Raw genomic sequence first — 23104 nt, 5'->3', positions numbered from 1 at the left:
TTGTTCCACCGTCTGTACTTGGACAAGAAAATCTTTTATTGCAATATTTATGCAATTTGAATTTAAAGGTGTAATTGATATGTCTCTCTTGCACAAATGACATCATATTTTGTTCTTTTAATGTGACTTCTAACTATTTTTATTAATTATTTTATATATATATAATACCATATATAGTGTTATCTTCCCTAGTATATTTTTACGTATCTTTGATTTTCAGTAGACTGAACTATCATCATCCTTCATGCTCCTCCTATGAATGCATTATCTTTCAATTTTTCTTTCTTGTGTATTTTTTTTTACCTTAAGCTTCCATTCCTCAAGCCTCTCTGTCCTTTAACCTGCAAACCTTTTTCACAAGCTCTGTAAAAATGTTCTTTTTTTTTCTTTTTCTTCCCTGCCCCACTGCTCTTGGGACTTCAACTCAAAGAAGGTAAAATTAAGTCCCCTGAGTAGCATCCTCTGTGCAGCCACGCACTTGTTTCCATGTCATATCCAGTCTGCAGGTGTCTACAGATTGTTAGATTATATGTTGGCTTTCACATATTTTTGACAGATCTAAGTTTTTATTCCTCTTAATGTGAAGTTCATCATTTTCCCTTACAAGTCATTTCCATTAGTTAACATCTCTCAGAAAATATTTTCGTTTTCTGCCTTGCTGCAATATTTGATTTCTAAGACAAGATAAAATGCAATTTCTTGTAGCTTGATTTTAATAAACTCCATAGCCGGAGTGCTCTCATATTTTTACACACTAAGCAACTATTCCAGCCACTTTTACATCATTTTATGACCTTTAAATTTGATTATATTTGTTATTTTTTTGGCATTCTCACACTCTTCTGAACTCTGAAATAATCCCAACAACACATTTTATTGGAAGATCCAAAATCAACGGAGTAGTCATCAGATCATCAATAAAAAAATAATTAGTGTTATTAGGTTAAGTATTGATTTTTTGAAAGGCCAAAGTATATGCACATTCTAGAACTAATACATGCAGTATGGTCATCATAAATTATGGTGAGAATTCCCAGAAAAATTTTGCAAAGATTTGGTGGTTTTGATGTGATTTATCCATCCCCTAACAACATGTCTATATCTAACAAAATAACTACCACTTCAAAGATGTTCTTTTTTTAATAAAACATAGACGAAAATCTAAAGTTTTTTATTAATTTGAAGGAGAAATACCTAGTTCAGAAGCTGGTTCATCAGTAGATTTATGATGCTAGATACGGTATAACTGTGAGACTTGTGTCACCTAAAATTTTAAGACAATTAAATAATAAGTTATGTGTGAAACTCTGGAGTGGGTATTACTAATGACCAGAACCAGAAAAGATTCTAAGATTTCTTAATTCTGTAGATATTCTTACCTGTACTCTTAATTTTCAGACTACTGCAAGAGGGTTTGTTGTTGTTGTTATTGTTTTGTTTGTTTGTTTTTGTTTGTTTAATTTCATCTATATTGTAAAATTCGTTAAGACCAAGGACATCAACCAGTTTGAATGAGTAAATTAAAGCATACACTTTACTAAAATGAAATTCTTTGCTCGTAAAAATTGTATCCTTCTCTATCTACATGGGTCTTTATCTTGAGACAGCTTCGAAAATTCAGATATCAGAGAGAGTATCTGACAAGTTACAGGGTATTTTTCATCAGAATCTTATCCCAGCCCTACTGCTGGTAAAGTGGCTTCTGCTATGACTTTCTCAACAACTGTGTGGGGTGCAGTGATTGACACCAGGAAAAGGCCACCTCCCTGAGTTAAATACAGAAGAAACAGACCAAAAACTTCTTGAAGATGGATCTTAATCACAGAAAGGTCTTCTCTCATCGAGCATAGCAGATCTTGTAGTGGGTAATATGAAATGGACTCCTCTGTAAGTAGCAACTTTTCTCTGTGCTATTACAAGGAGTATTAAACTAAAATGGAATAAATAGTATGAAATTGACTGTTATTTCTCCACTTTCCAATCCTGTTTAAGTGTCTTTTGCTTTCATTACTTTTTTTTCCTATTTAGAACTCGCTTTGGCTTTCAGTTTAAAATAGCAAGGATCAACCTCTGTTAAAATTATAAACAGCACACCTTTTGTCAGTCTTCATGAGTACATAAATTATTGAAGATTCTCTGTGGTGGTGCAGCTTTCTAGTTTATTTAGTTTTCTAGTCTTATTTCTTACTAAAATTCAGTAGGCAATTGCAAATCATACTTCTCTTTAACCTTCATTCTCTTCTCTCTTTCATACATGTGCAATGACATGTTGACACAAGATATAAATAATACACGTAAATCCTTTCTTAGACTTAGCTATTGCTGTTAAATTTTCTGGTTCAATCTAATTGACATTCAAAAGAGCAGTCTAAAAAGATATGCTAAACACTGCATGAATCAGCTTTTAAAAGTGTTCACTGTACCCAAAACAATAACTGCTGTATATCATGCTGGGGGCTGAAAATGACAAATACTTTGTTATTGTTCTTTTTGCAGGCTCAGAATAATTAGCATTCGATTAAAAAAGAAAGACTTAAAAAGGAAGGTTCAAAGACTTCTTCCAGATAGAGATAAGAAAAAGAAATATTAAAGGAATAGAGTGTAATTCTAAAGTCCCTCTAGAAACTATAGCTGCTACCTTGAACTTTGCATAAAGCCAGGCCTGTATTAGGAAGAACCCAATCAGATTAGACAGCAAAAAAAAGAAAAAAATATTTTAGCCAGCCTTTTATATAGGGATACACACTCAGACTTCAGAAAACCGACTTAACTGAGAAAATGCATGTGTGTATATCTCTTCAATATCTAAGGAAATTCACATTGTCACATGATTAATATTCTACAGTATAAAATGTTAGATTAGAGACAATATATCAGTACTTTTGGTTGTGCAAATTAACTAGGAATTCACTTTTATTAGCAAGTAATCACAATGACTACAGTTGACTTTTGTGCTTGTTTCAACAACACTAAGAAGAAGGGGTCTTACTATTCTGCAACACTGAAAGTAACATTTCTCTTCAAATATACCATGAAGAGTAGTTGGAAAAAGCAACAGTGACATACACTTGCATTGAGGTATAAACCTTCAAAATTTATGGATAGTCATTAAAAAAAAGAACATTTCTTAGAAGGAATGTTCTTGCACTGATTAATGCTTTAGGACATATAATAATAATTAAGTAACTGGAACAATTTGTTGCTTTAAGGGTAAAATTGAAACTTTGAATTTAGTCAGAACGGTATGAATCATAAGCAGAAGTGGACTTTTTTCTGAAAGTTATAATCTGACAGGGATGTTAAATGAGACATTCTTCACTACAGAAAAACTGTGTTTGTTTCAGTATAAATCTACTAGAAATAATACTATAGACTGTTCAACTGAATTTGAAACAGTTTTTTTTCTCTTACTACAAAATGCAGTGCTACCATAGAAAAATACAATGTAAGCACAGATTCCTTTTTTGTAAATTCAGCAAAAATGTCTACATTATAAATATTTCAAGCTATACTTTTTTAAAATCTTATTGTACATAAGTCTGATATACACTTATTAGTCTTATATAAGGCAATAACTCTACAGGATAAGCAAATCATAATACCAATCTAATTTTAACAAAAACTTCAAAGGGGGGGAAACAGTAAATCAATGACTATGGCCAGCTATTGTTTTTCAAATGTACAATCCACTTTTCCTAAGCCTGAAAACAAATGTGAAATATCAGCCACATAAATAATGACTACAACCTTTCACTGTTGAGGCTGCCAACATGGAGCTAAATAGTAAGAAGAAAAGAGCACTTCATTAATCATTCATGCAAGATTATACCTGACATAAAATTATATGTATCCTCTTGTGTATGCATTTGTTTTGTTTTGGTTAAAATACAGTAATCTAAACACCTGGACAGAGGTTATGGTTCCAGATGTTTAGGAATATATGAAAAAAATCTTTAGAGCACTAGTGAAGAAAAGAACACTTTAAATTTAGGGGAAAGAAGGATTTCTAGTGTTGGTCTCTGCAAATTACTTCTATTTTTAGCAGAACAAACTGTATAAAAGCTCCAGCATCAAAGCCCAAGTCTAGCTTGCTAAGGCATTCTTACAGTGAGATGCTTTAATAACCCCCTGACTGAGGTTTTCCTCTCGGCACCTGTCCTTTCCTGATGACTTGTGTTGGTTCTCCTCTCTCTAAATAGGTCTAACAGGATGAGGGAGGCCACCCACTCACCAAGACCCCAAGTGCAGAGTGAGGGTATGCCGACTTTTATCTCAGGGGCAGACTTCGGCTCAAACTCTAATCTGTCACTGTCTTCGGGGAAAGAAATAAGGCGAGGTTTGCCCATATTTTTTTCAAACACTGCTGTATATTTCTTATGTTCTGTTTTTTCTTGGACTGTATCTTGTTTTTACTTGTTTTGCAGTCAGTTTGTTTCTGTTAGACTTAAGGAAAATGAAGTTCATTCTATTGATTAAAATAATGAGCCTTTCGAGAGTCCTTTGAATACTTATTAATTGTGCTGAGTTTACTTGAATTCAATGGGTCTAGTCAAACAAATGAGAATGGAACACGACTGAACTAGACTGCAACCCCAGCAGCCACAGCTTTACAAATCCTGGTTTTGCTTGTGAGAAGCCATGCAGATAACACATCATTCTTGGCATATGCTTTATTTAGCACACAGAATTAATAACATCTTGTTATTTCCTATGGTGTAAGGGACTTTAAAACCCCTCTGATGGGACAGCTACACACAGTGACAGTGCAGTTTCTTTCTCCTGGCCCCACCTATGGCACAGATTCAGCTTCTGCTGCTCATCTGACAGTTTGCTGAACCAGAGCAGCCCATCGTCCCAGCAAAAGTGGCAAGTACATTTTGCCAGGTTTTTACTGAGCATAGTAAAAGCACTGAGAGGCTGGAGGCACACCAGAACTCATTGTAGGGAGGGGGCAAGACAAGTGGAAAAAGGGGCAAGAAGTAAATGAGGTTGGAAAAAAGAAAGGGAAAACAGAGCAAGCAGATAGGTTGGGAACCACACCTTTCGTGGTATCTATGTGTGACCTCCTGACTACCTTCTATTTTAAATTCAACTGCTGATCAGGAGCCCACTGGGAACAGGAAAGCAAGCAAAGAGTTGATCCTGTGATGATGACCTGCAGACTGTGGTTTAACATTAACTATGCCATTTTTAACAGCCCAAACACGATTCATCTTCTCTACATTTAGCCATTCATTCTAGTTCCCCCTAGGAGATTTGTCTCCTCTCAGTTATGCTGATTTAGCTCTTCACATGGCTGACCTCTAAACTGGACTTGCAAAATGAAGCACTCAAAAAAAAAAAAGTCTAGTCTTTAAATAAAAACATGCCATTTCATCAGTCTGATTTATAGTCAGAGCAAAAAACTGCAGAATTGGCATAAATAAATGTCAGGGCTCAAAGGGAGGCAGGAATGTATGGCCACTTGTGTGAAGGGAGGAAGACATCTCACACATAATATGCTCCTGACACAATAGGAGCATGAAGAAACTACAGACTTAATTCAGGCATTAGTTTAGACTTCTAAATGGTGTAGACAGGCGGCAGATTAGACCACATAGGGAGGTTGTGTAGTCCTCTTTGGTGAGGGTTTCTAAGAACAGATTAGACATGAGCCTGTCAGGATGTGCACAGCTTATCCAAGCTTGGGAGTTTGGGTATTATAGCTTTGTTTTCTACCAGTTGGTAGATTGTTCTGAAATATTGCCAATGTCTGGTTATATCTATACTCCCAGTATATCTTCCAAATTAAAAAAAAAAAAAAAAAAAAAAAAAAAAAAAAAAGTAGTTTTTTTAATGTAGTTTTTTTGGAAGTAGCAAAAATGTGTTAGAATGTTGCATCTTTTTATGATGCAACATAAAATGCTCCTGTATCGCCATGAAGACTCCCTTTAACAAGGGATAATAAAGCCATTAAGCAAGAGCTACTTAAAGTAAAAGAATCTAAAATGTTTTGAACTTGAATATCCACATTTATGTGTACTTGGCTTCAAAGTCAGCAGTATTGAATTGTAGAAACTCATGGTAATTAAGCAGGCAATTTGCTATAAGCTGTCAAATAGCAGCTTTACAGAGCTGAGTGCACTGCAATTGTTAGGTGTGATACTGAGTGCTCATTTCAGATGGCTTGGAGCTGAATTACAGGCTCAAAGTGGAGACAGACAGTTCTTGAAAAATCAAGGTACTTTGGAGACTCAAAGATATCCATATGTGAAATACTCAAAACAAACACTAGGATAGGACAGTCAGGCGTTTTAATGTTTCATCTAGAGAGGTTTGAGCTAATTTGGATGTACACTTCACCATTCACAGCTGTCAAATAGGAGATTAAGAAGCAGATGAGAATTACTTGTTTAAAAAGTTAAACCTTTTCCAGTTAGATATTTTTCCCTAGAGACCAAATCTTTAGGCATTCAAAGATATATATTTTTTTAATAGAAGTTATTTAGGCATTTTGAAATATAATGATGGTGCATCAGGGGATGCTCAGATTGGACATGAGAAAGAGGTTTTTCACTGAGAGGCTGGTCAGTCAGTGGAGCAGGCTCCCCACGGACGTCACAGCACAAGATAGTTGAAGTTCAAAGAGCATCTTCAGGATTCTGTTATTTATGTGGTTTAGTTTTAGGTGGTCGTTTGAGGAACAGTTAGTTGGACTCCATGGTCCTAGCTGGATCCCTTCCAACCTGAGATACTCTATGATTCTATGATTATTATACAAGTAAAACTGGTCTGGTCACTTCAGACTGCTTTGAATTGTTAAAACGCAGCTTCAGGAATGCAAGGTGTTTAGGAGTCATATATGAATGTCAAAACAGCCAACTCTTTACGTTTGGACTTTTTCCATATAAAGAGAGAAAGAAAAAATACTATAAGTGGAACAGGTTTATTTCTCCAGTCTTCTCTTGTGTGTAGAGCATTTTAAAAAGCAACAGCATGATATAAATTTGTGCCAAAGCTACTAAGCCGTTCAAAAGATTCCACAGAGAGCTGATCGATTCTTTTTATGTCTTCTGCATACTTATTAACTCTACAGCTATTAATCAGGTCACAGTCTGAAATTTGCTTCAATATCATAAGATGTAAAGTTGCCTAATACTTTCCACTAAAAAGTTTTAACTTCTGTTGTTTGTAACCTTCGCAGATTTGAATAATAGGGGCTTAGAGTGTTCATCCTAAGTATCTGTCTCACAATTAAACATTTTGGTAAATTCCAGTCCTTTCAAAGAAAGACACTTGGGAAACACCGATGCTAAAATAAACACTAAACAAACAGATAGAAAAAAACACCAACAAATAATGAATGCTTGTGAGGACAAATATGGTTTTGGATTTTAGAGTCCCCAGTGCTTTGTGAGCAAGGTCCCCAAATATAGTACCGATATGAACTTAGCGCCAAAGATGTTTATTTTACTTTTTCTCACATGAAAACAAATATTTTCATGGGAACAAAAAATCAATATACTTAGTAGGTTAGATTTTTAGCTGGTTTTTTTCTTTTTCCTTGATATTCTTGTTCTCATTTGGCATGAACCAACTTTACACTGTGGTGAGGCTCATCCCAAGTGCTGATCTGAGCCTGTGACATGAGCTGGCACCCCAGTCAGCCTGGTGGCAGGAAGCCACCTAGCTCAGGTGACAAGCAGGCAAGAGGCAGGTACACCCTGTCCTTGGGCATGGGGTGATGGAGGAGCAGCTGTGTAGCAGGAAGAATGTTTGAATATCTGGGGGTGAGGAGGTAACCTGAACAAATGATGCAGTGATGGAAGAGCAGGATTTCAACAGGACAGCTCAGCCAGAGAGGTAGGAAACAGGATGAGGAAAGGGTCTTGGAGTTAGATCCATTAAATGACTAGGGTTTACTGGGCATCAATGGGCCTCAGAGGTGTATTCAAGTGGAATAGATGGAAAACCAAGTATGAAGCAGATGTGGGGCCAAGAATCTAAGTTAAGAGAGGAACAAGACAAAGAATTTGGAATGGCTTGTCCATGACAACCTTCAAGCAGAAGATACTGAAGAAGAAGAGAGAAAAGGCAAAATGAGGTAAGAAAAAGAAAGATGGGTGAAAAGGTAGATAAAAGACAGGTGGTCAGGAGAGAGTCAGAGAAAGACACCACAATATGGTAAGACATAAGAATATATAAAGACAAGAAAGACTAACAAGTTGCCTTAAAAGAAAGAGATTGAGATGGTGTAAGGAATAGCAGTCACAAGTCTGGGAGGATAGCTTAAAATGGCTGTCAAGGTGATTTGTGAAATCACCCGGCAATCTGTGCTTCTTTCTCCTGTAATGCTGATCTATAATGATCATAGCTGTAAGTTCTAGAGTACTATGGAACTCCAGGTTCCAGAGTGCTATAGTGGTCTCACTATCTGTATATGAATAAATATTTCCCCAAGGAATAAGGGAATAGGAAGTGTCTCAGGTCTGGTGAATAATGCTTAAGTGTCTTTATAATGTCATAAGATAATTTTTTGAGGGATGCAACATATTATCTTCAAGTTTTATTTCTGTTTTGTATTTTAACAAGAGCCTTATCTGGTTTGGTGACAGACATGGTGTACAAACAACTCCGGAATATGTTTTTGTTTCACCTCCTATGGAAGATGGAAGGTGCTTAGGGAAAAGGTAAATGATTGCAGAATTGGAATAGAACATATTTTAATGGCAAAGTCACGCTAGAGATATGATTAAGTCAGAGAATTTGTATGTCAATATCTGAGAGTTGTTTAAATCAAATTAATCTTTGCTAATTTTTTGCTCACATTATCCTGGTGTCAGACTTGCAGAAATTTCAACAGTAGGAGGTGCAAAAAATGTCGAGTTTTGATTAAACAAACTGCTGTATAATGCTGCAAAAGTTCTATTTTTTTCAGCATCTCAAACAGAACTTCCTAAATCAGTGGACAATTTTAATTTTAATCTCCCTATGTATAATTTAAATTGAAACTAATACTTCATATTGTAGAGGTATTTGTGAAGAAGAACTATTAATATTTGCAAATCACTCAGGCAAAATGGTAATGAATATCTGAGTAGGGAAAAACAGAAGAAAAAACACACTACTGTATTCAAAATAAAAATAGCTTGTACAGAGTTCTGGGTAAATGCATACTGAACCATGATGACAAAGAACTACACCATGCAGCTGCATGTGGTGGCCTTCTGTACAGAAATTAGGCTGTGATCCCTGTGTCCTCATACACACCCTGGGGAACAGCAAGATGTTATAAACACCTTAATTCTGGCATTTCCTGATATACCACTCATACAGTAGGGGTGTTTTGGGTGTATATATTTGTATGTCCATGTTCCTTTACACTGTGACTGTTGGTGTAATTGCCAGAGTTGGTAGTTTTGTAAAAGTGCAATAACTGACATAAATGTGCTTCTACTCGCTCCTTCAGATTTTAATGACAGGACAAATTGCATGTCAGAACAGTGTCTCTAAAGAAACTGCTTCCATATCCTGACTAAACCCCTCTCCTGCATTCAAATGAACACATTTCCAATATTGGGTGTTTTCCATGTATTCTACAAATAATCGTCTTCATTCTAAAAAGTATTTTTAAGTAAAGAGAATAGCCAACTAATAGACTAGACCTTAAATATTGCAGTTATTTTAGGATATGATAATAGAAATGAGGATTCACTGTGTGCAGTGGCCGCTGTGCAAAATGGTACCATCAAGGTCTTAACTAGTAATTAAGAGATTGATTCTTACTTTAGAAGAACTACAGGGATCTTTGACTAGCATACATCAGAAATCAAGTAGCCACCAAATCAAACTAATTTATTGATGGGACACCATCCTGTGGCTTTTGAGAAGCTCAAGTAAAGCTGCCCTGCCAAGTGCATTCTGTGTGACAGCAGCAGCACAGCCAGTGTAGTGACAGGTCTTCCTTACAGGAACAAACAAGGTGGGGCTTGCTCAGGCTCAGAGCATGAGGGTGTACTTGAACTCATCTACAAGTTAATTAACTGCAGAATAGTTGTACCCATGAGGAAGCACTCTTCTTTAGCCTATTAACTATTTGGTTTGCCCCCAGTGCCTTCCTTGAACTCACTGAACAAGGTGAACTTTACGGTAGAGTAGGGAGGTACATTAAAAACTGCCTGCAGTGTCAGAAACAATCTGCATTGGTTAGTTTATTCAAATAATATGCAGCTCACAATAACTAGAACTCTCTATAAAGAGATTCCTTTACATTAAGCATACCTTAATAATGGCTGTGGCATGCATACAGCTTTTGGTACAAATCTAGTTTTCTGATAACTGATCTCCATACAATATCTGAAGTTTTGTAATTCACAGAAAGCTGTCCTTGTTCTGAACAAGTTATACTGTCACTGCATTGTCAGACTTTTCTTCAGTCACAACTGGGAGATGTTGGCCTTAAGAGGACTCCAAAGGCTGATCTTATATATGGTATCTTCAGATAAAATTAGGGTTTTTCTTAGCTAATGTCTGCCAAAATTCTTTCTATTAGTGGCATCTTGGCTTTTTACAATACTGATGTCATAGAGCCCTATAATTATAGGGCATTTATGTCTCCATATTGCCATTAGTATAAAATTTACTTATGTGGCCAAAAACAAGTTAATCTTTTGCTTGAATCAAAATAGCAGAGGGAAACTGATACTATTAATCTCTCTGGACCGTTAAAACCTTTCTAAGAGATAAGGGATTATGCTTTACACTTAACTGTGCTCATATAAAGTATGCTTCTGTTAATTCTATGGAATCTGAATTAAAAATTACACCATTTAATTCTCATATAAGTTTTAAGCATGCTATATTTTTTCTCCTTGAACTAAAGGATTCTGAACAGCTGTCAGTGAACTCATTTTTCCATATTTTCCATATTTCTCTCCAGGAGAAAAGGCTGCCTACTCAACAGAAAACTCATATGAAGACTAGCTGTTTAAAAAATACTTACTGTCTATGAAAAGTTCTTAAGAATATCAAAGTTCAAATAGTTCCTTCATCTATAAAAATATTAAATTTATTTTCTTATGATCCTGTTAGCATTATGTGAGTGCTGCCTATCTGTATCACCTAATACTCAAGCACATGTGGCTGGCAAGTCATAGCATCTTCATGCATCTGAACTTCTAATATGAAAAGATGACTACTACTGAGTTCTCCCTCTTTCTGAAAAGTACCCCTGCTACACTTCTAATTTTTTACTGGTTATGCAAAGTTAAGGATCAAATTGCCCATGCTTTTGTCAGTGTGTAGGTTTTCTGGGATATGGAATATATGTGAGAGTACAGTAACTCTTCACTGTTATGTAGTTGATTATAAATACATTTCGAGTATTAGCAATGCCAAGATCAGGGAATCTTTATATTGGATGTTAATTTTTAACATGACACAGTAACTACGGGGTCCTGACTCTTTGCTCCATTGTGAAGACAGACAATGTCTCTCTTTTGATAAAGGTGAGATAAAGTAGCTTATCTTTCAGAAAAACTGAGTAAAATTATGTGGAATAATAACACTGTTAGCTTAGTCTGACACACCTCAGCTAAAGCAAAAAGAATGAAAGACGAGGTTCCTAAGGATGCTGAAACCAATAGCTGATACATTCTGAATAGAAAAAAGGAAGAAATACACAGTATAGCAAAAGAAATACTAAAATCCCAAAATAAGCATGTCTGAAGAGATAGGTTTGCCTTGAGCATTTTCTTCAACTGTTGAAATTTAATTAAGCCTATAGATTATGCTAGTAAAAAAAACCAAAACACAAACCAAACCAAACCAAACTTAAAAAACCTCAACTAATTTTTGAGTTTTATCTCTACTATACCTCTATCTGTCAATATAGCTGAATATATGTGAAAATTGTGTTGCAGAGAATTTGAATATAAATTTGGAATTCTCAGGATGAAGCACAAGGATATGACATCAGGCAAAGGAAGATACAGCAGAGGGGATCAGAACCTTGGGTGCAGTCAAAATAAAATCTTTATTTATTCCAGTTAAAAAAAACCAGCAAAGCAAACCTATATGGCATCAAAAGTTAACCAGATCAGAAAGGCAAGTGCCTATATAAAACAAAAACAAGCAACGAGTTACAACTTCGAAAGAAAAAAGTTTTGGAGCCTAAATATTGGCCTAGACATAATTTTTTTTTAACAGAACTTTTTTTTAGAACTTTTTTTTTTTTAAATAGAACTTTACATAGACACTGCAGTTATTACTTTTACTTTTTTAGTGAAATCGATATATTGGGATAAGACCTGTTAAGACCACTTACAAAAGTGGTAAAAAAAGTACAAAAGTACAAAAAATTAAAAAAGTAAAAGTACAAAAGTAAAAAGTTTTTTCAGGTCAGAGCCAAAGTAAGAGTTGTTTGTGGTAGAATATGATAAGCAAAATACTTCTCTTGACAAGGCAATTTAAATCAGCAAAACTGTATTCCAGAGAGTATACTTTACTCCAGAGCACGTTTCCTCTTCCTATGATAAATAAGTTATCTTGAGAGCCTGGCTGCACTTAGCAGGTTTGGTGATAAGAGCTGCACTGATAGAATTACACCAGCCACTCATTTGTAGTACAGAAATAGATCACTCTGATAAAAGAGCTTTCTTTGCAGGTACAACTTAAGCCAGCTCCTTGAACAGAATAACATATACTGTCAAAATACTTTTTGTTGACTTTTTAACTAAAACTTCTGCCTTTCTTACTGTTTTTGATCCAAAGTGTTATATCTAGCATGACCAGCGGAGTAACAACTTCCAGTGTAGATTATTGCTGACAAAATCTTAGGAATCTTAACTTAACGATTTTTTCATATACTTTTGGATACGTTCACTTCTACAGTTATATCTGCCAGAGTGTGCACTGTCAGGATTTTGGTTAATATAGATATGCCATACAACCTGTACTGTAAATTTGACCTTAGACTGGTGTGACTTACTCTCTTTCCAGGTGGGATAGAACTAATATATGCCCACGTACACTTACCACTGAGTTACTGTCTAAATCATAGATTGTACCAATACAGATTTCAGTGTGTACTAATGTAGTAACTTAATGTTCCACCTGCAGGGCAGAATTGCACTGATTCAACTTAAATTGGATTTAAATCTCACATAAATCTTTAACACAAAAATGAAGTCCTGGGAATCAGCTGCTCTGATGTTTCTACACATTATCTTACTCTGCAGCAGCAGCATGCTCTGTACATGTCAAGAAGCTTACTCTCCTTAAGGAGGGTAACCCACATCAAACACCTCCCATTCATCACGAGGAAATGGAGCATGCACAATGCACTGTTATCATGGAGCCGCTGATGCCTGGTAACATATTGTCACCCGGTCACTCGCTAATATGTCAAAGCTGATAGTTATATTGAGATAGGCACCTGCATGGACATTAAAACAGAGTATGCCTAAATGCTTCACACAAGTAGGGTAAATTACCCTCTCCCAAGGTTTATGTTGCCATTACATACAATTTAGTAGTAGTCTATAAAGTTTAATCCTAGATCTGTGCCCACATGGTGCACTGAAATTGTCTCTGTGGCTGCACCGTGGATATATCCTTTATGCTTCAAGCATATGAATATATTAATTTCTGACAAGGGATGACATCCTTTCCCTGAAGAGCTTTAAATTCTTTAGAGTTATAAAGAAGCTTCATGAAGAGGTGGGCACCCACACTGCCCTAAATGAGAGCTAATATAAAATTTTTTTTTTATTAAGTTAAAGTGAAGTGATTTAGTTTATGCCTTGACCTCTGTCTATGTTCATATGTCCATCATTTTATATCAGTGAAAGGGTGATTTCATTCATAAATCTGGCCCCTGCTGTATCATAAAATACGCAGCTAAGATGAAAACAATATCCACAGATAGATTTTCACCTATTTACCAAGGTCATTTTAAATAATGGTTTTGGTTTGTACCTATGTAACTCTCCTGTGTGGCCAAGGACACAGAAGGAAATGCAAGTGGTAGAAATAATTTTTTTCTTTCTTTCTTTTTTTTGCTGTGTTCTCTCTTTGAAGAGATAAGTGGGAAGAAGGAATTTGCATTTTTATTTAAAGCAACAAAAGTGGATTTGCATTTTTCCAAGAACTGCGGTTTCTTTTCTCAATGCCTAATAAAATATTGATATTAAAATAAACAATGAAGACACTTGAACAAATAAAAAACTTTAATTAGTGCAGCTAAATGATGAATTCAATTTTCTTTTCGTATTTAGAACCCTTTTGGATGCTTCCCACTGCTCATTTTAGATTCAGGGAAATGTAGGTTTTTAACTACTGCATCTAAAACAGAGACAGAGCTTAAAGAACTAGAAATTAAAAATAAATAAATTAGCACTCTGCTGTCTTGAGCTGAAGCTTCAAAGGTCACATTTGAGCTTCAAAGAGTGACTAGAAAGACAATCAGCATGGGAAAGAAGACTCACTGAGGAGAGCAATAGGAAAGACTTGTGAAGTTTTCAGGAAGGGTTCTGGCTGACAGGAGAGAAAATACTTTCTTGTTCTCTTTCTCTTCTGAAATGAAAGACTGGTGTTGGCTGAAGGTGGTTGTATTTTTCTTGGAATCCCATGTTTTTTTTTATAGTGACAAAAGGACTAAATTAAGCTTTTCTGCTCCTCCAGTTTTTGCAGATTGACTTCTGCCAACTATTTCACCATAACTCTTTGGCTTGTATTAAAACTGGAATGTCCTGTTTCCCTTCTCAGTGCTAAATGGGTCCAGTCATGCTTTACACTGAAAAGAAAATAGCAGTATACAGTCAACACAGTAAGGCAAAGTGCCTTGATTTTAATTGAGCTTTTTGAATTTGCACTACTGATTACTCATTTCCAGATCAGTAGGAGCAAATTGATGTCTCCTCTAGAAAAGAAAGTGAATACAACAGATGATAGATGGGGAAAGAGTTCATGGAACACAACAAAGAGCCCAATGCAAAAGTAGAGCAGGTTTAAATAATGGAGTATGCAGCAGCCTCTGCTGTGATTTCAAAAGGACACTTGCAATGCATACATGGAAGCACTTCTATTTAAATTAATAAACACTGTTATAAAAATAATGCATTTTCATCAATAAATAAAGCAAGTATTTCAAAGGCATACTGTATGCATTCGATGTCCCCTTGGAGTGTGGACTACACTCTTCATGTGATTCACTTTCTGTACGTGGGCAAGAACAAAGACGGCATCAGCATTTGTGTTAGTGGTGTTCCTCTATAATGTTGTAACATAGTTTATGTAGCAGAAACACCTACATGAAGATTTTTTAATCCCTTGAAGTCTATATACCTAAATTTTTCTTTATCCTAACTGGCACATATTGAGATATCGATTTGAAAAGGCCTATGTTCTGGACTGCACAAAATTTGGACTTTTAGGGCTAGGCCAAGCTGGGCATAAAGAAAAAATCAGAGTCATTATTCATGTTGTGCTCTTCCAGCTGCTGTGCACAGTTTTGACATTTTCAATGTCAGAAAAAAAATTACAGATTCTTGATACAATTTGTTTGGACAAATGTTCTTTTGAACCTTTAGTGGATTTCCAGTTTGTACTGACCTATGTCACAGCTTGTGGCCTTTTTCTATTGGCTCTATCCTATATTTTTAAAAAGAATAGTTGCATAATTATTTAAGAGAAACTAAATAATACAGAGAGTGATGTGTCTCTTTTCTACTGCAAACCTTGTATGTTTAGTAGTGATTTGTTATCCAATAAATAATATACTGACTACCAAGCCTCCTGTTTATGATGACTTTATAAGCATAAAAATTTTCCCCAGTAAGACTAGCACATGATGCCCGAAGAGGCAATCACTCCTTTGTCTCTCACTCAGTGCTATATAAGGATACATATATTTCTGAAAAATTGCAGATAAACCCCTTGGTTTCCTGTAATGTTATACTCACCTAAAATCGATACCTGATAATCTCAAACTTGGATAAAGTTTTAATAGTTGCACCAAGTTCGACAGTCACATATGAAAGGATTATGTTACACATAATTTCAAGATATCTCCAAAAGCTGAGAAGTAGGAAGATTAAAAATAAAGAAGCAAAACATAAGATGAGTACTGGAAACAAACAAACAAGAAAATCAGTAACAAGGGAGGCTAAGATGAAAAAACTCTTTATCCTTGTAAAAATTAGCTTGAAATAAAAGGTATATACGTATTTGGTGATTGCTGTCAATGAGAATGTTCTTCAGCTTTTGGGTTTTCAGTGCCTCTTTTTGTTTTTAGCTTTCCCTCTCCTCTTTTGTGTTGCCATTTCTATGTACCTTACAATTCTTGTAACTTATTTATTGCCTTGATTCATGCAATGCAAGGTCAACTATTGTAATAGCACGTTCCTGATCCTCCCACTCTGTACTTTACCTAACTCTGAGAACATCATATAAATAGGATATGCTATCTGAATATCTTTGCCAAACAGGGCATTATGCAGAGAGCCAAGTGAGCTGTACAGAGCTCTGAACTCCAGCAATATGCTGGGAGGGCAGGTGCATTATGGTTTTAAATTCCAAACTTCTGTGGACATAGTGTAAGCTAAACACTGAAGAAAGGCCAAACATAAGAGCTTTATGAAGAGATTTGCAAATTTGAGAAGTAAAAATAGAAGTCAATTTAAAAAAAAGAAACTTAAAAGTGTTGGGTTTTTTTTTCTTCCCTTTCTTTTTTTTTTCTGAATTGACATTGTAAAGAACCCTTCATTGCATGTCATCCTAATGTAAGGTTAAAGAGGTCTGGATGACAATAGGTATAGTAGAAGATGGTAACTCAACTGCAAGATTTTCAGGAATTAAGGATAGATTGCAGGGTGGATGTATCTATTCCTATTATCATTATTGTTGTCAATCTGAGTAGATTTATATATATATTTATGTATGTATGTATGCATGTGTATATGCATGTATTTTTAAGGAGCAACCAGTGCATGATGCCTGACCTCTCTAGTTTCTTTAGATGCTAGTATGACCTCAGAATTGAAGGAAGCCTGGAATTTTCAGCTCTCTGGGTTTGCTAAGAAATTTGTGCAGGAAATAACTTCCTCCATGCTATTCCCTGAAAGTCTCACAAGAGAGCTGTCTGGGGAGCAGTATTCCCCTGAGCAGTATAAAAGCTTATGCTTTGAATAGTGATTTCAGGGAAGGGAAAATGCACTAAGTGTGCAACACTGCAAATCAGGCATGACTGGCTAGATCCCTTGGATATTAAAGAGAAAAAAAAATCCAACCTAAAAAATGATCCAATAATTACCTAATTGCAGCTATTTGTTGAAATCTTTAACATGCAGGATCCTTCCCTGAATAACACTCCATAAATCAATTAGTTTTACTAAAAGCTCATCACTGCCCTCTTAAAATCTTTCTAAGTTGGAGGGGATGAAGAACTATTCACTGACCCAGCCAAGATGGGAGCTAGAGCTGACCTGGTAAAGCAAATGAGCTTTGAGCTTCAGCTGACAAAGCAATATTTTTTTCTTCCATACAGTTTTACAGTACTCCTCACAAAGAAACTGTAATGAGACCTAGCAAAATAAAACCAACATAATGTCAAGCTGCAGAGAGACAGCACTTGTCTTTATCTCTTCCAAAATCTTATATTGAAAAGTTCTGAACCCTAATAATTCCTCTGAGTTTCCAAGGGAACAATGGTTTCTAAGGTCCCCAGAAAAAGCCCATGCTTCCCCAGTCAATGCTCTATCTGACTCAATTATCAGGGGAAAGAATGAAGCTTTGACACCTTGAGGAATTCACTTTGACATTTACAGATGGATATGTGCTGTGTGGATTATTTCTTCTGCAAAGAGAAACATGTGTAAGTGACATTAGAGTCAAGGAAATGCATAAAAACAGAAGAAGATGTAACTTTTTCCTTCAAACATAAGTCATCAACTCTCTCTTTTTCTTTAAAACCGTTAAAGTGAAGGCTCTGGAATGAGCAGAAAGAAGGTGACAATATTGTTTGCAGTTCAGGAGACTTCTTACAATGGTGTTGCTAGAACAGTCAAAAAGAAAACTTCTCTTCAGCAGGACACAATAAGCAGAACTGCAACACTTGCTCCTGAAACACTGTTATGTTTGAAGCATGGACTTGAACTTTCAGCTGTAGCTAGTTACTTCCCACACTATGGGCTCACCTCCTCAGGGTACTCACCTCTAAGGCAGCACACATCCAGTAAAGAAAGGGATCCAATTAAGTGAATTTTAATACTGCATATATTTCTAAGAACTGTAGCTGAAATCTGTGGAAATTTATTAGAGATTAAGCTGAACTCTTTATCAGTATGTAAATAACCATTAACTTATGAGGACAGTGCTGACTTTAAAAGCCTGATTTAAAGCTTTTTTCTTTCCCATTTTCTGAAATACTCATTGGTATTAAGAAAAATTTGGGGTATGCAACAATCAGGATTGGGTAAGGAATACTCAAGCATAATTGAAACATTAAAAGGTTATTCCTGATATGTAGTGCTCTTGACTGCAAAATTCTACAGCTAGAAGTACTTGGAAAGCATTTAGATTGTAGTAAATTTACTACTTGCAGCCAGTGATTTATTTCATGCCCTAATGCACTAAAAGGTCAGTAGCCTAAATTTATCTCAGTGATTTTCAACAGATTATGGCTTCTACAGTGTGTTCATACATCAGCTACCTTTGGATGTTAATGTTCATTCTAATCTCCAAGTTCTTCAAGTTAATGGGAATTCCTTTAGATCTGAACTTTGCCTTTTCTTTCCTCCCCCTTTAATCTGAGCATAAAATCACCTTCTAGCAAGATGTTATATTCTGACTTTTTGCCTTGTTTTGAACTGCTAGTAACAGCTTTTAATTTGGAAAGACTATCTCTGAGTTTACTGCGCCTGACTGGTTTCAGCTCAATTGTTTCCTCAGCCAACAGAGCATTTCATTTCTCCTGAAGGTCACTGCAAGCTGCCAAGGCATTGAAACACATCAGCTTTTCATTCATGCTGCAATCTAATGTCGCAGTACCATTAAGATAAATAGTAGTAGGCATGTATGTATTACTTTTTTCTATCAAAAATTGCCAAATTTATTATAATACAAAGCAAATTAGTCCATCAGTGAATGACCAATTGGTAATAACCTCCCCTCTTTGACTCCAACGCTTTCTTCAAATCACTAGAAATTAATCCTTTCATTACTTTCATCAGTGGTTTGACTGCATGCTGATATTGGTATAAATTATACCATCATGTCATCTGCTTGTGGAAGTGGCTCTTCCAACTGCAGCACAACTAGTTGCAATAAGATGGTGATGCAGAAATGTGCATGGACCCAAACCATCCCATAAAATAAATACTGTGGCCATCTGTTGGAGAAGGGCAGCCATTAACTCTTTTAAGGGCCTGGATGTGGTCCAGTATTGTTCATTCTACCACCAAAAGGAAATGACTATTCTAATCAACAATATGCATTCTAAAACTGGGTCATCATATGTCTCCAATGCCTGTGTTGTTTGGAATCAATACATGCAGTGCTGCTGACTCAAAGGCAAACTACTCTGTTTTCAAGCTAGACAATTTTCGTGTGTCTCAAGTTTGTGGAATTCCTTTAATAGATGAGATATTGTTAAAAATTTTGTTATGACTCAGATTCAAATTGGAAAACTGAGACTAGAGAGTCTGCCAAAAGAAGCTTAGTTTCTTAACATCTCCACTGAACATTTCACTGTAGTAGTAAAATGCAGTTGTCACTGGCAACAAGAATAAAAGATATATGAGAGATCATAATAATATTAAGATTTAAAAAAAAGAAATACAAACTTGGAAAAAAGAAATGTTCTGGAGTCTGTATATAAGTTCCTCTAGTTTATTTAAAATTGTTATTCTATAGTCTATTTAAAAGAAAAAAAAAAGTTTATTTCCTTGACCTTCCATATTTCCAGTTAAATATTCAGTTTAAATTTGAACTTCTGAGTGATTTTGGAGATTTTTAAGGAGTTCTTAGGTCTCCTGTTGCAGTGGTAGGAAACCCATTAACTGGATGTGAGAATAATATAATGCAGACACAACAAGGCAAGTTTCCTCACAAAAGCCTGACAAAAGGCATAAAATGGGTCTATCAACACCTTTGTTGTTTTACAAGTGCTACCTTGGGAAAGGTTGTAAATTATGCCTAGGTCTTTGATAGGCTTGTCATACAGATAAAAACTTACTACAATCAAAATAAATTAAGCTAGTTTTATTCATGGTTTCAGTCAGAACTAAGCTCGAATCTCAAGCAGTGAATAACTAGTACACTGCATGCCATCCAGACTGAAAAGACTCTCAGCTGATAATTACAGATACAAGGGAAAGAAGGCTGGCCTATTTCAGACAAATACTTTTCTTGCATTTGTTCCTTATGTAAAAATCTAATTAATGTTAGACAAATACTAGAATAACTAAATATTGTTTCCACTTGAAATTCAGGCACAGAATGCTGGATCAAGCTTCCATGTCTGAACACTGATACTAATGTATCATATAATGTTTATAATGTAAATATTTTTTTTTAAAAAGGGGCCTTTTATAGGAATTTTATCCATAAAAACAACCATATTACAGATATATTACTTGCTGCAAAGTTCTAATTGAGTAATTCATCAGTGTAACTGGTCTAGTCCTTGTCTAACAGTAAGGCTACTTTTCTCATCTGACTAAAGTTCTGATTTGGAAAAGTAAGCCAAACTGTATCTAATCACTTGGGCTCAAATCATTCTCAAGGCATAAGGAAAACTTATTTAGGTACACCAAGTCCAGAAGCACAACTCTAGATCAATCTTTTAGCTTTCTTCACTGAGAATATATTTTTTTAGTTAAGCATGGTGAGGGAATGATAGCAATTTTTTGTCTCCAAAGGAGTGAGCTAAGTCTGAAGTTCTTGAACTTGCAGGGGAGCAGAATGATTTCTGATGCTCCAAGAAGGAAACTTCTTGGCCATTGGCACTGAATTCCTATTTCTAAGATGAAAGTTATACAAAGACATTTTGGAGTCATGCTGGCTCAGGCACAAAGGTCTTCTGTAAAGCTGAGGTGCAGGTATGTATCAGGGAAGAAATTATCCAAAATGCACCTTTTAACCCAACTGATGTGTCAAGTGGATAAACAGTGGATGTGCAGCCAGAGTACCTGTAGGTTTTTCTACTCACTGTTAGGCCCATTGCATGTGCTTACTCTGTATTTCATAGAATTATTTATACTGGGACAATGGCTGAAAAATGTATCGTTATTATTACATCAGTATTTTGGAAGCTATATTGTTCTTATTTTCGGTAATTTGAATTGCGGTTCAAATAAGAAGTGAATTCAAAAAGGGGAACAAATGTACAATCTTTTCCAAATACTTAAGTGTTTTATGAAAGGAAAGGAATAGAAAAACAGCAGTCTCACCAACTATTTCATTTCGATGTGTACAACAGCTGTAAAGAGCAATCATTCAGTGATATATTTGGATCTTTTTTAGAAAAGAAGTGTGCCAATTGTAAGTAATTTAATAGTGGACATGTTAATATCAGCGTGAACATTTGGTTGCCATTAAGCAGAAGAAGAGCATTTACAGCAGACAGAACAAACTCAGAACCAAGTTCTAAATCCAGATTAACCAGTGTCTGATCTCTGATGCCAAGACATTTCAGCCCCACTCCTTCTATAATCTTCTCCCACAAAAAAGAGCAGTAGTAATGAGTGTCACATTCACTGGGATTCCTAGGTAAGTAATTGCCTGTGTTGGTGACTCAGGCTAGAAATCTAACTCAGAGGAGCTATGGGAGACTGCTCTACCTCTTTCTCTGACTGTTGATAAGTTTGTTCATGCCTTAAATTATCACTTGTTTAATACATCCCAAAAGAACTGGCTATCTGTCATACTGACTCTTCTGCTAGTGTGTATTTCAGATCTGTCATGTTTACGAAGCACTAGCCAAAGTATACAGAACAAGTCCACAACTCAGTTTTGAAGCATACTTGGGAAAAAATGACTTCATGGGCTCTGAATAGCCACCCAAACATCCTGTTCCTTTTTGCTGATTTTTCAACTTTGGTGAAAAGTTGAAAAGTCTGATCCCCCTGCGGAGCCAACAGCACAGTTTATACAGTTGCTTCCTAATCCCATGACAATAAAATCAGCTTAGTTCAGACTAGCAGTTTAAACTGTTTTGATAGCCTGTTTCACTCTGTGCTGGAAGCTGGTGAGGGACTTCTCACACCCACGCGGCTCAGCAGGGCAATGACAAGTGTGGAGCAGTGAGTGCTGCAAAGTGTTCACCCCTGCATGAGGAAGAACCCAGCTGTCATCTCATTTTCTTCTGGTCCAAAGATTTCAGCACCACAGAGACAGCAGAAAATGAAAGAAAGCAAAACAAAAATTATTCCTATTCTTACGGAAAAATCATTAGCTCTTATCTGAACTTTTACCTCATTTAACTTTTCACTTTATCCTTTCTCAGAAAGAAACAAGAAAAATAAGAAAACTCTCTCCTCTAGTGATTTGTTCTCATTAGAGTTCAGTCTCTGGCTAATTAAATAGCCCCAGGTGCCAGACAGAACCTTGTTTGCAATAATTTATCTTGTTTTGGTCAGTTCCTCAGCTCTGCTAGACAATAGCAAAGCAACAGATACTTCTTTCCATTGCTATACTGCGATATAACAAAATTAGAGGTAATTAAACCTTCCATTTGAATCAGCATAAGTGGCATGGCATATCTCTAGGTCCTGCCATTTTCCTTACCTAAAGAAACCTTCAATACATGCAGGAACTTCTCTCTTTAGACCATGGCTTGTACCACTTAATAGTGTGGATTACACTGTTTGACCTAAATGGCACAGCACTTGACAGCCATCAATAACCTAATGTGATAACAGTGTAATAAATTTGTTTCTCCTCATATGCTCCTATCTATTGAAAGAGTTAACTCTGAGATAACACATAAGGTAAAAGAACAGAGGTGGCAAGTTATGAGGAATCTCCAGGATGATATGTGTGATTTTATGTTGGCTATGCATTAGAAACCTCCCAAAGGAATTTTGCAATATTTAGTAGTAAGAGCAAACACCATTAAGAGCTTGGC

The 23104-nt window shown here is 35.9% G+C and overlaps 1 protein-coding gene across 6 annotated transcripts in view; it reads right to left on the bottom strand.

Annotated features, from left to right (window-relative positions):
- Nucleotides 1-23104, bottom strand: part of HS3ST5 (heparan sulfate-glucosamine 3-sulfotransferase 5) — a 190784-nt gene that overhangs the window by 130127 nt on the left and 37553 nt on the right. The gene's annotated exons all lie outside the window — the stretch shown is intronic.

Source organism: Sturnus vulgaris, chromosome 3 (assembly GCF_052056855.1).
Source record: "Sturnus vulgaris isolate bStuVul1 chromosome 3, bStuVul1.hap1, whole genome shotgun sequence".
Classification (NCBI taxonomy): domain Eukaryota; kingdom Metazoa; phylum Chordata; class Aves; order Passeriformes; family Sturnidae; genus Sturnus; species Sturnus vulgaris.
The sequence above is the reverse complement of the archived record's forward strand: the minus strand, read 5'-3'. Positions and strand labels throughout refer to the sequence as shown.